Source organism: Patella vulgata, chromosome 3 (genome assembly GCF_932274485.2).
Source record: "Patella vulgata chromosome 3, xgPatVulg1.2, whole genome shotgun sequence".
Taxonomy (NCBI): Eukaryota; Metazoa; Mollusca; class Gastropoda; family Patellidae; genus Patella; species Patella vulgata.
In genome coordinates this window covers 39,815,154-39,829,446 of record NC_065881.2, presented here as the reverse complement: position 1 = coordinate 39,829,446, position 14,293 = coordinate 39,815,154, and the positions used below count along the sequence as shown (strand labels likewise).

At 36.2% G+C, this 14,293-nt stretch overlaps 1 protein-coding gene across 1 annotated transcript in view; it reads left to right on the top strand.

Annotated features, from left to right (window-relative positions):
- The first annotated feature begins 6,621 nt into the window (after window positions 1-6,621).
- LOC126814541 (zinc finger protein Helios) overlaps window positions 6,622-14,293 on the top strand; it is a 37,870-nt gene continuing 30,198 nt past the window's right edge. Inside the window, exon 1 of the mRNA XM_050539765.2 lies at window positions 6,622-6,706. The gene's annotated coding sequence lies outside the window, so the exon portion shown is untranslated. The remainder of the gene's footprint in view (window positions 6,707-14,293) is intronic.

Sequence of the window (14,293 nt, the reverse complement as noted above, 5' to 3'; positions counted from 1 at the left end):
AAAGTTTTTGGGACCTAATTTATAGTCAAATCCCGTCGAATCGAAAATGATTTTCAAATGATAAAAACCCCTGAATTGCCAAACTTTACCCAGATCCTTATAAAATAATAAGAAACTTTTTACATACCCGTTTGACTTGTGGAGTAGAAAACCGTTAGCTACCAGAATTTCACATGTTTTCTGTACCGACTTTATTCAAACTGAAATGACTAAAAGTTTCCCGGTTGCGTAGTGCCCACATCCAGAACGTTGGACGAAATAACCAACTTAAGAGAGTAGTGTTGGATTGGTTACGAAGTTATTAAAGGTATATTACTTCCACTTGTATATCGCTCCATAAAACTATCAGTGACTATGTTACTGTCCTTGGCGTTTGTTTTCATGTCGAACAAAACGTCCACTGGAATACGAATCGAGTTTACATGCAAATTCAAGTGCAAAGGAGGTAAGTCGATAATACAGTATTTGGGATCTAGAAATTTACACAAATGGGTAGCAACGCATATATACTAATGTAATATGAATGTAAATAAACTGATTTACATTCAATCGTTTCCTTTTTTACTCTACATTGTAATTTCAAATCAGTTATATTTTCGGCGAAATACGCCAGAAGTCTCAATCGAATGGCAATCTCTAACGTCTGGTTATTTCAGTCTACACTGATAGTATTTATTGCGCATGCTCTCCAGATAAGAATATGGCATCACCGTTTGACTTGAATTGTGGAATATGTCTAGCCTCGTTCTTCGAGTCCCATGTTAAATTGGCGCTGAAATGGATTATGGTACACGGTTCGTGTACCAATGTAAAATGTTTATTTTGTCTTAAATATTGGATATAAGAAGTCCATCTTTTCCCGGTAAGATCACAACATCAATGTTGATTTAAATTGATAAATAGTTCGTGTTTCCAATGTTAAAGACTTTGGATGATATTAAAGAGACTTAGCTACTTAAGACGGGTCCTCTGAATGTTCAATAAACTTTTTAAGGAGCCGTCTCGGATAAGTTTATGTGAATCAACTTTAGGGCAATCAGACTTTTCGGGCACTGCGGACGGGTAAAATGAGAAAAACAAAGTATAATATTTCTTTGGGGGGAAAACATTTTGCCTTCTAGGTGGCAAATCAAAATGCCCGAAATCCCGTGATGTTTTGGTCTGTGCGACAGCTTTGGTGCATCAATCATTATTTGTTTTATCAATTTGAGGGGCAGATTCCTCGGGTAGACGGGTAAAGTGACCCCCCCCCCCCCAAAAAAAATAAAAAAAATATATATATATATATCTATAAAACAATTGGGAAAAAAGTCCCTTTTTGCCTTCTAATCAGCAAAATAAAGTGCCCGAGATCCAAGAACCTTTTGGGCCGGAGCCAGAATGCATTGTACGGCATTATTTGTGTCATCAATTGACCGATGGATAAAACATTTTAAAATCATTGTAATCCACCAAGGGCTGATCTAGTGGGAGATCACCTGGTTCCCCCCCCCCCCCCCCCTGGATTTCTGACTGAAAAAGTCCCATTATAATTTTTTTAGAACCGGATTCTTGCTTGTCTCAGATCACTGGAAATGCACCCGTTTTCGAAATTTTTCCGAGGGAGGCCACCTGGAACCCCGTTGTGCGCTTCTCTGCCCCTCCAATCCATGGTCTCTAGATCTGCCCCTGTAAACCGTGTCTATATATTGCGCCACTCCGGAGTAGTCATTCTGCTTTATACGCCTTTGACGAAAACACAAGATATTCTAGTTCAATGAAAATAAATAAAAATACAAGTTATTCGTAAAAAAAAGCATTCAAAGACATCAATTTTCAGAATTATAGCCTTACCTTTTCATTCAATTTTTCGATTTGTGATGGGACAAAATATAAAAGGTGAAATTTCCGTTGCGAAACATTGTTTGCGAATTTTATTTTCATTTGACGACATGGCCGATACCTCCTTGACAAAGCAAATCAACACAGGCATTATGCAAGAGATAAATCAGCCTATTGCGGGTCTTTCTATATAGGCGTTAAATGTTATATAAACTATTAAGTATACATTTATTAACATGACAAGACCATAATCAACTCTCGATGCCATCGGATAGGACGATTTTAAGTAGATTAGAACGGTTCGTCCATTTAATGATTTAAATTAAAAATGGAGAAGCGAGGCTAAGGCCCGAACAAGCAATACGGTATTTCAACCAGTGCACACATCTTTTCAAACCTTCAAAGGCTAATATATCTTCGCTCAGAATAAAGTAATTTAGATGAAATTTTCAATATATTCATTTTGCATTATATATTTTTGAACTAGTATAGCATGTATCTTTAATTAAATCGGCACCTTAATTATTTCGGCCAAATCAAATATTATATCTCGTCATTTTAATTTATGGTCATTTAAAGTTCACGTTTCTATTGGTTTTACACCACCATCAAGATTGTTTTATACGGGTTCTAATCTTGTTTCTTCCCTTTTTGTGGACAATAAAAACTGCCAAAGGCTGTTTTACCTGCACGTCAATGTGTACACGGGTCTCGGTTTTCGTTCCATACGTTGTCCCTTGCCAGGTCCTTGTCCTGTGTCAGTGACAAGAGGGCACCACTCTGGAAAATGCCGACAAACTTTCTCGGCCAACAACGGGATCGACGTCTTACTCATTGAGCTACCGCGAAGTCGAACTTAATACTCGCTTGTGTTTTTGTTTACACAATGGCAATCTATTAAAAGAGTGCATATTTTATATGCCAAATTTCAGTGTACAGGCGTATTGAAATGAAAAATGAAATGAAATGGGGTTTAACGTCCTACTGTTTTGCTCCTAAACTGGGCCAAGGGATCTTTTACGTGCACGCCAATTTGTACACGGGACCTCGGTTTTTCGTCCCATCCGAATGACTAGACAGCTGTCCTTGTCAGGCCCTCCGTCCTGCATCACTGACAAGGGGAAACCACGCCGGAAAATCTGGATGAACTTTCTCGGCCAATGCAGGGATCGAACACCCGACCTCCAGGCTAGCGAGCCAGCGTCTTACCCACTAGCCACGTGATCCCCGTACGGGCGTATTATGCTGTCACCCTGACCGTCGGTCTGTTCGTCAACTATTGGCTTGTGGACGCGATGGAGGTTTTTAATGGATTCTTTTCAAATTTGGTGTGAAACATTGGGGGCATGAGAGGATAATTCCCGTTCTGGAGTTATACCCTCTTTGCCGAAAGCCTCGTGACCGCACATCCCACTTTTGCCAAAAACCTTGTGAACGCGATATAGACTGTAGTTTTTTGAACTCATGTTTTTCATTTTGTTAGAATTCATTAGGATCATGAGAGGATAAACCCTATCTTTTTTCGGCGTCACACAACTTTCCGTTCCGAAGTTATTCCCTCTTGCCGAAAATACTGTGAACGTGAAAGAGAATGTATTTTTTAACGGGTGGTTTTCAAATGGGATGGAAAGCATGGGGGTCATGAGGGGACAAACCCTGTCGACATTCAGCGTTTCGCGACTTTCCGTTCCGGAGTTATCTCTCATTTGCTGAATGGTCGATTACGTTTCATACATTCGTAACCTCTGCTATATTAATATTTTACAACACATGTATATTACATTTTCTCTGCAGAGGAGAATATCTTCAGTTCTATCAATTCCAACAATGAATAATAAATTAATTAGCGCCAGGCTGTTGATAGGATTAAGATTTTGTTGATTGGATAATTAAGTTCAGTTTGGAGATAATCAAAATTTACGCACCATGTAATTTCAGGTGTTTGTTCTTCGTCACACGACTGAATTTAAAAAAAAAAGGTTTCGTCGTTGATGTGTGAGAACCTTACAGCCAATCAATCCATCGTTGTCGGAAAATTTGGTATGAACAAAATGAGAAACGAATAGCGGTCGGAAAATGATAACACTTTTCGACCAAGAGAGAAACGAATTCCGTTACAGCCTAGATAACAAACCTCATCTCTCAACCCTACGTGTTTCGAGATAAGAGATGGTTGTATATAGTTCCACGTAGCAAACCCCAACGCAAATCACATCGGGCCTCAGTAAGCAAAATTGACAATATTTTTCATCAAAACAACGATTGATTATTGTTATTTATAATATTTCTGTCACATCCAATTAAAATTAAGCATATAATCCTACCTGAAACGGGTATTAATCATCGTATTTAAAATCGAGGCGTTAAGCCGTTTCTATAATAGGAACGCCATTTTAAACGGGTAGTGATATATGGCGGTGTATTCATGGCGGATAAAAACAACGCTTCATTAATTTAAACGCGAATATTTAGGGTTAGACGATAGTTGTGTCACTACATTGGCCTCTGTAAGTTTAATTAGTCGTAATAGTATAAAATTATCTTATTTTTAAGATGTTACATGCATTAATAAAGAAATTGAGTTTGACACGTGGAACTAAAGGCACCCAATCGTAGCAAAAAACAAGCAGATCAGTATATTATTTCAACGTTTTTAGCTACATTCTCGTAGCTAGTTACAGCCCAGCTTGCATGGCATTTTGTTGGAAAAGAATAGACATATAGTCCGACAACCGTTTAGTCCGATAAAGAACCCGGAGTCTTTACGCCCAAATAAAAATGTCCGGCAATAACAGCATGGTGCAATCTTCTTCAATTCATTTGTCTTTTCGCACAAATCTGTATCTGAATCCATTTATATGTTGCTGTTAATCTTTTAGTTTTTACAGATGACCTAAATATGTACTACGGAATTATCGGATTGGCGAATTGTTGAGTTCCGCTGACCAGTTCTTGTCATAATTTGGGGATTGTCGGATTTGTGTGTGTGTGTGTGTGTGTTAGGTGGGGGAGAGGGGTATCTTGAAAATTTAAAGAACATGTCTTGAGAAATACATGGCCGCTATCGTCATTTATATCTGGGGTAACCAGAGATCACTTTGACAAAACACAGAAACTGGGATTTTACAAAACACATACTAAATATGTACCTATTATACTACGCTACGTTTTAGTTTTACTGAAATATGTAGTAAGATCAGTTCTGCACTATTTTGACAGGAAACTTTAAGGAAGCCAAATAGAAAAACAAAAACCGAATGCGACTGTGTCAAACATCAAAATATCAAGAAAATTCATCACATAAACTATTGATTTTTTTTTTTTTCCAATACGCCAGGGCACAGATAACTTGACAAGAGCCTAATAGAGTTTTGCTGCGTTGATGTTTATTTTTTATGAATGCAAAGCGTTAATTGTGATATCACATATTATTCTATATCATTATCTCTCGCATTGAATGCCCATCTCATCCCTCAATCTAATGATAAAGAACACGGCCGTGACACTTTTCTCATAATAAGTGTTGTAGCTGAGCAGGTGTGTGTGGGAGGGGTGGGGTGGGAAGGGGGCACCACTCTCTGTACCCGCCACTGAATTACGAATTCTTCTTTTGACTAAAACAGCTATATGGATGTTGTTTGTGTATGGTTTTGGCTCAATTTGTTTTGTCATCAATGTTGAGTATTAAGAATAATATGATTATTGTCACTTTTTTTAGGTATCCCTGTTTAAAATAACCTACTAGATGCATCTTCAATAGAAGGCTTGATCTCGCCTTAACTACGATGTTGTAAAACTCGCGGTCGTTGCTTTAGGAACATGACTAGATGTGACTTTCTTGCGTTGTTTCAGTTGTAAATGACGCAAATCAAAAGTTTTAATTTTAAAATTGTATTTGATTTAAACTGCATTTTATTCTGGTAATATTAATGTTAAGTATACATTGCCAAAAATATATGTAAGGACTCAAAAACAGGTCAAAAGTTTACATTGTAATCATATTACAAAATACCAAATGTATTTCATAATACAAACAATATTTGTAGCAGTAGGATACCGGTAATTTATATTTGCTATATAATCGTGCAAATTAATAAATTGTGTCACTTTTAATGCATATAACACGCTCGTTTTTCATAATATTTCGAAGACATTAAATTGAATAGGAACTGAGACATTATGTTTGTATTGATTCCATTTTTTTTTTCTTTCTAACTCGTGAAATAATTCATAGCGATAATTAATTATACTCAATAACCGTGCATTATTGAAAGGCGATATTCTCTTATTTTCTTGGTTGTAAAACACGTTATATAACCACAAAACTGAAGTTACTTCGTTAAAGCACAACATATATGTCACAATAGAAACAATGTTTATCAAATATGTGTAATAAATCCATTAGGACCAACTACATATCTTATATCATCATAATATATCTTTCATATACCGGATATAATTGTCAACCAAATAATACCAGACAAAGGGAACGCGAGGGCGTTTTTCTGGGGAAATATTTATTACATAATTTCTTGAAACGAATATCAGGAATTCTCATGCCATATCAAATTTACCAAATTCACATTTAGGGAGGGGATATTACTTTCTCTATCCCCCTCGAAACGCCTTAAAAGTTACTAAGTAGATTTGTTTATGGTATCGCATGTAGCAGATATACAATGTCTTGTCGTGTCGTATATTCTAATATCTTAGATTGCCATGACATTAATGTCTTGGATACGTATGTGATTCGCTACCTTATGCATCATAAATAAATAATAATTACTCCCCTTTAAAAACCCGCCATCTTTTGCAGAAGTGCATGCGTCAATTCATATATGTATGAGATATCTGTCAAGATGGTATACTGAATCTTCAACGTCAGGTAATTCTTTTAGCTTTATAAAATAGTTGACATTCGCTTTCAATTACCAGACGCTTTCGATATTTTAGTACTATATAAACTGTCAGCTAACGGTCCAAGATGTATGCCGCTATCTGAAGCATCACTCGGCAACTGTCAAGTCGGCAATAAGAACAAAGCAAATGTCTTTGTTTACATTTGTAACTTTTCTGCAGCCATTTGCAATATTATATAATAACTAATCCCAAGTAAAAGAAATCGTTATAATTTCACGATATTCGACGAACTATTCACATGTCAAATTACGGTTAACAATCTTCAAGAAGACGACGAGACAGCAGTTAAAGCGCGTGGTATTTTGTGTGAATGAACCTGCACGCAGACAGGACATCGTGACCCGCGCTGGCGCAGACATATTTTCTTGCGTTTATCAAACTATTGCATAATATGGTTCATCATTATGTAATACGCTATCAGCTGTTTATTAAGCTAATCGTTGTCCATTAAAGAGTTATTTCAGCAATTTTATAATCTATTACACCTTACTGCCCGGTTTCAATAGGTGGATTAAAGAGAAATATGATTTTTGTTTTATAAAGCCATATTATTTTATGATGTGGGTTTTGAGGTCAAAATGTCTGCTAGGAATGTGGCACTGGAGGATGCTGTGGTCTATTTTAGTCATTTGCTACTATAGAGTGATGATACAGTAACCTATATAGCCAGGGGAGAAAAGGAAAAACAGCTTTGTCCACAGTTTTTTGAATAGACATTTTGTTTATTATATTGAATCTTTGTCCTATAAAATTAAAGTAGCCTACTTCAAATTTATTGATTTTTAGTTGTGACTTTTATATTATAATAATTTTTGTTTTTTCTTTAAAATTATATTATGCCTCATTTTAAGATTTTTTTTTTTTTATTAAAGTTAAATGAATAAAATATTACCATTGTATAATAAAGACTAGACCTATCATGTAAGTCACATAAAATTGCTAATTTTGGATAAGATAAACAGGTTTTGAATTTCATGTTCTTAGTATATAATAACTTAATAGTTGACACCCTGCCTTTCTTCTAATTTGTTTATAGTCAGCTCAAGTGTGATTAATATCTATATCTATGATTTCTCTTTTGATTTAATCTGGTTTCAGAATTTCCTTACAGAGTTTCAAAATTAAATGAACTAAAAATATTCAGTCATTGCTTGGACAAAAGTAATTATGCAGACATTAAAATAATGTTTCTGTCACCGCTATCTGTCATCCATCTGCCCATGCTCTATCGGACAGTTCGCTTTTCTAAACACTCCCAAAATGTTGTGATCATAGAAGCTTACATCTTAGTGAGTAAGACGTAAGACACAAGCTCACTAGCCAGGAGGTCTCAGGTTTGCTCCCGATGTTGGCCGAGACACTATCAAGATTTTCCTATGTGATTTTCCCCCCTTGTCAGAGGTCCAGGCAAGAACAGTGCAATCTGATTAAAATACAGATCTATATTTCATTTCGTTTTTTTATACTTTCGATGGCCTACACTACATGAAGATCTGACAAGTTGTACTGGAAGGTTGTGTCAGGGTCATACGAGCAGCTTTTGAACCTATGACGTCAGACCAGACGTTTCTAGTGGTTTACCCACAGTTCCGTGCATGAGATGCCAAGAAGTTACCATAACAGACCGTTTCATTGGCTAATTCCTCACTTCAACCAAAACGCTGGTAATATAACAACTCTTCCAGATCCTAGTGTTGTGAAGTCAAGTAAAACGAAATTTTGAACTATAAAAAACAAAATGAAATAGGATCTCTGCTTTAACCAGATTGAGGACAGTGTTTAGTCTTTCGGATGTGATAATAAAAACGAGGTCCCTTGTACGCATTGACATGCTCGTAAAAGAACCCTTGACATATGGAATTTAAAATAAGAGTTAGCTGTAGTGCCACTGTCTTGACAAAATTTCCCTCATAGCACACTGTATGATGTATTCCTGTTGTCATTTGCCCAGTCAATGCAGAAAAACAGGACAATTCCTCACCTGACAGTGTGTGTATGGTTGGAGGGGGGCGGGGGCATGGGATTAATATAAGTACTGTCAAGTGCATTAAAACATAATTCACCCAACTTCCTATTAAATATTTCTGAAGAACACCTACATAATCTAAAATATTATATATGAATCCTGTCTGCATCTCTACAGCATAAAATTGTACAAAACATTTAATCCTTATGTAAAGATGAATAACAAAAAAACAAAATCAAAATGACACAGGATAACATTTCATTTGCAATGTCCACTGTCATCCATATTTTACTAGCCTGCCCAACCTTGTGGGTGTTCTCTGAACTGAATCCTCCAGTTTCCTTCCAAAACTGAAAGCAATATGCTACATGCAAGCAAATTATTGAGATATAAATTATACCATGACATAATAGGCTGGCTAAAAAATTCTAAACCTGTCTGTGAAAGACCTGTACAAAGTCGATAGTTTCCATTTAAAAAAGTCGTTAACAGCTTTTTATACGCCCACATTTTCATGTGGACGTATATGTCGTCGCCCCTGTCCGTCCATCCATCCACAGTGTGTTTGTGGACACTCTACAGGTCACAATTTTTATTTGATTTTGATGAAACTTAAAATATAGGTCTACATGTATCTCCCAAAGATCTCGGTCCTTTTCGATATTGACATAAATCTGACCATAACTTCATGGATTATGGCCCCTGATTGTACGAAAAATCACGTTTTTAGCTTGTGGACACTCTACAGGTCACAATTTTCATCTGATTTTAATGAGACTTGAAATAAATGTTAATAACCAAAATATCTTGGTTTATTTCAATATTTGCACGTATTGGATCGTAACTTCCTGAATTATGGTCCCTGATTGTACGGAAAATCGTGTTTTTAGCTTGTGGTCCCTTAAGAGGTCATAATTATCTGATTTAAAAAACTGTTTGAATATATCACCGGTGCACTGTAATGATGCTTGAGTTTGAATTTCGTGAGAATCGGACCAAAACTGCCAGACAAAATGGCCGCCACTTGTATGCAAATTGTGTAAAAATATGGTATATCAAGGTTGTGGACCCTCTAGAGGTCACAATTTTGATCCGATTTTGATGAAACTGGAAATACATGTTTATAACCCAAAGATCTTTGTTCCTTTCGATATATTCGCGCATATCAGATTGTAACTTTCTAAATTATGCCCCTTGTTTGTACGAAAAATCCTGTTTTTAGCTTGTGGTCCCTCCAGAGATAACAATTTTTATCCAATTTAAAAAACCTTTTGAATATATCACCATTTCACCCTAATGACGGGTGAGTTCGAATTTTGTGAAAATCGGACCAAAACTGCCGGACAAACTGGCCGCCCTTTCGTACGTAAATTGTGTAAATATATGGTATATCAAGGTTGTGGACCCTCTAGAGGCCAAAATTTTTATCCAATTTTGATGAAACTTGAAATACATGTTTACCTTTCGACATTCGCACATATCTAATCGTAACTTCCTGAATTATGGCCCTTGATTGTACGAAAAATCACATTTTAACTTGTGGTCCCTCTAGAGGTCCAAATTTTTATCTGATTTAAAAAAAAAGTTTGAATATATAACCGTGACACCCTAGTGATGGTTGAGTCCAAATTTCATGAAAATCGGACCAAAACTGCCATACAAAATTGTCGCCCCTCGTACGCAAATAGTGTAAATATAATATGGTATATCAAGGTTGTGGACCCTCTAGAGGACACAATTTTAATCCGATTTGATGAAACTTGAAATACATGTTTATAACCCAAAGATCTTGGTTCCTGTTGATATTCGTGCATATCGGATCGTAACTTCCTAAATTATGGCCCTTGATTGTACGAAAAATCGCTTTTTGTCACTCGCCTTTCGAAGAAAGCAAGGGACTATTAAAATGGGTTCGTCCGTCTGTCCATCCATCTGTCTGTCTGTCCGCCCGTCACACTCTTTGGGACACAATACTCTCCTTCTAATTGAAGGTCAATGCCTTCATGGAGTTCGAAGATGAGCATTTTCTGCTTAGGGTAAGCAGAGATAAGCAATTTGATTGGTTGATGCTTTGGGACACGATAACTTTACTTCTAATTAAGTGAGAGCAATGAAACTTGGTGTATAGTATCATTAAATCAGTACCTTGACTAAGTTCGATAATGAGCATTTTTTGCTCAGGGTAAGCGAGACTTTGGAACACAATAAGTCTCCTTCTGCTAGAATGTTCAAACTTGGTGTAGGTGTTTATTAGGCCAAATATGATCACATACTATCCAATACTACAACTTAATGGTGCAAAATTACCATATTTCTTGATTTTTTCAAAAATAGTGAGATACATTGTGGGAAATGTACTTCAAATGTGATTAACGATGTCTGGCTGTTCCATTTGCCTCCCTATATCACCCAAATCAAGCAAATAATAACCCAATACTACCAAATACTTATCAAATACTACCCAATATTATAAAATAAAAACTCAATATCGTCAATTAGCAGCACATCAGTATAATAATTGCAACGAATATTCAATAATTTACAGAAAATTAAAATATTTGCACAGTTATCTCCCTTTACAACCGATAAATAGATTTTAGATTGCTATTCAGATTAATCATCTTGTTAGGCTTTGAAGTTTGTTTCCAAGACAACGAAGTTAAAACAAGTTATTATAGATGCCCCTGCTATAGTTTATTTATACAATATTACACGTTAAAAACATATCAATATATAACATAACATAAAAAAGATACAGTTTTAAAAGAAATTAACAAAGATTTAAAAATGCATTAAAATAAAATCAGTTTATAAAATAAACAGTGAAACATACAAATAAAAGAGTATTTTAGAGGTTGATTTAAAAATATTCATTTAACGGTCTCGTGGCCTACTCAAAAGTCTTCTTTCACTATATTTTTTCATCCTGGTGATTTTAGTATGAGAACATGATGTCTCCAAGTGCACACGGTCCTGTAAAAAATCATTTGGGTATGAAATGCCAGGAAAGCACACAAATTTATCTGTATATCTGTCTTTTAATAATGTGTTTCCTTTGTCTTTTAAATGATGCCGGTTCCAAACAAGACGCCTTTTCAAAATACCCCCATGTCAAAATTATACCGATTCTCCAAATTTTGTCACTATTGAACAAATTCTAATTATTTTAGGTATATATATCCACAAGTGAGGATGTTCGGCGATGTCATTACTACCTAAATGAATAGATACATCTCCAGTTTCCTCCCACTGCTAAAGACCTCTATATGCACATGCGAATTATTGAAATATAGACCCAAAATGACCTAGTTTGTGTCAAAGGGATGTTAAACCTCACTTCTCTATCTCTGGAGTTATCGAAATATCGAAATGTATTTATTGGGTGTTTATTTCCAATAAAAGTATGGCAATTTTGGTATACATGTATATTGAAAGTAGAAACATCCAATCTTACTAGAAAAATACCGGATTCCATGATAAACACCCATGGATTGCATACAGGGCAAACATGTAAGGGTTTCCCTAACCGGCAACCCAATGATTAGTGATGTCCGCTCGAATAACGTCAAAGGTAGCACGCGAAGATTGCCTAATCTCCCAGCGTTAGTAAGTGTTTGTATATGTTGATAAACTTGATGGTGCAACAGTTTCTGAGAGAAAGTCCATGGAAAAAAAAAACTTGGGCAGTGGGTAATCCGAGAATTTATTGGGCTTCGATATTTGTAATAAATAGTCAGCGATTAAAGATAACATCGTGTTGTTCCATGAATACCATGACTAAGTGCGGTACCGGTAATTAGCATTTTCTGCTCAGGGTAAGCAAGGCGGTAAGCAATTTGATTGGTCGAGACTTTGGAATACATTAACTCTCCTTCTAATTGAGCTAGAATGTTCAAACTTGGCGTAGGTGATTATTAGTTGAATGCCATGATGGAGTTCGAAGATGACACTTTTCTGCTTGGGGTAAGCAGAGATAAGCAATTTGATTGGTTGATGCTTTGGGACATGATAATTTTAGTTCTAATTAAGTCAGAAGAGGACATTTGGTGTATAGTTTTATCTTGACTAAGTTCGATAATGACCATTTTCTGTTCAGGGTATAAGCAAAGCGATAAGCAATTTGATTGGTCGGGACTTTGGAACACAATATTACTCTCCTTCTAATTGAGGTAGAATGTTCAAACTTGGTGTAGGTGTTCATTAGGTGAATGCCTTGATGGAGTTTGATGATAAACATGGTCTGCTTAGGGTAAGCAGAGATAAGCAATCAGATTGGTTAATGCTTTGGGGCACGATAACTTTGGTTATAATTAAGTGAGAGTGAGAAACTCTGAGCATAGATTCATTATATAATTTCTTGACTAAGTTCAATGATGAGAATTATCTGCTTAGGCTAAGGAGCGATAAGCAATTTGATTGGTCAAGACTTTGGAACATAACAACTCTGCTTTTAATTGTGGTAGAATGTTTAAACTTGATGTAGATGTAGGTGAATGTCTTGACTGAGTTCAATGATTAACATTTTGAACTAAAGCTAAGCAGAACTAAGCAATTTCATTGGTCGATGCTTTGGGACAAAATAACTTTGATTCTATCTGATATACAGTGATGAAACTTAATGTATAGTTGATAATCAGTTTGATTGCTGGGAACTTTTGAATAAAATAAATGTGCGATTAATTTATATGTGTCATCTATCATTTTGGGATTTCGGCGGGGGACATAAGTCTCACTGTTGGCTTGTTAAGCTTGTTGTTCCTCTAGAGGTCACAATTTTTATCGGATTGAAAAAAAACCTTTGCATATATCACCGTTACACCCTAATAACGGCTGGATTAGAATTTCGTGAAAATCAGACCAAAACTGTCGGACAAAATGGCTGCCCCTTGTACGCAAATAGTGTAAATATATGGTTTATCAAGGTTGTGTACCCCCTAGAAGTCACAATGTTGATCAGATTTTGATGAAACTTGAAATTCTTCTTTATAACCCAAAGATCTTGGTTCCTGTTGATATTTGTGCATATCGGATCATAACTTTCTGATTTATGGCCCTTGATTTTACGAAAAATCTCTTCCATGGTTACAAATCTAGCCCAAAAATGATCAGGATCTGCTTCAAAAAGGCGCAGATTGTCACAGGACATCAGGAATCTGACACGTTTCTGATTAACAGTCCAGAGCTTTGGCGCCCATCTTGCAGAAACTTTTGTCATTCCTAACTCGTTGGCAATGATGTGCTCAATCTTCTCATGAGAGATGCCCACAATACTGCGAATATGTCGAGTGGTCAGTCGTCGATCAGCCTTCACCATGTAATGTTTTCTCAAATGGTTGCTGTTGATAGTCTTCCAGAACGCAGGTCATCATCAAGGCTCTTTCTGCCACACTTCTTTACTGTGGAAAAGGAAGGGGCATTATCCGTGAAGTGGAGACCATGTTGGCATGTATCTATGTGGGGTTAGTCCTTTCAGTTCAGATACTTGATGACTGCCCTATAGCCAGTGTTGTCCATTTCTGGTGATTTCAGTCGGTAGGTTCACAACATGGTCTGGTATGAAGACAATAATAACACTACAGTTGTAGT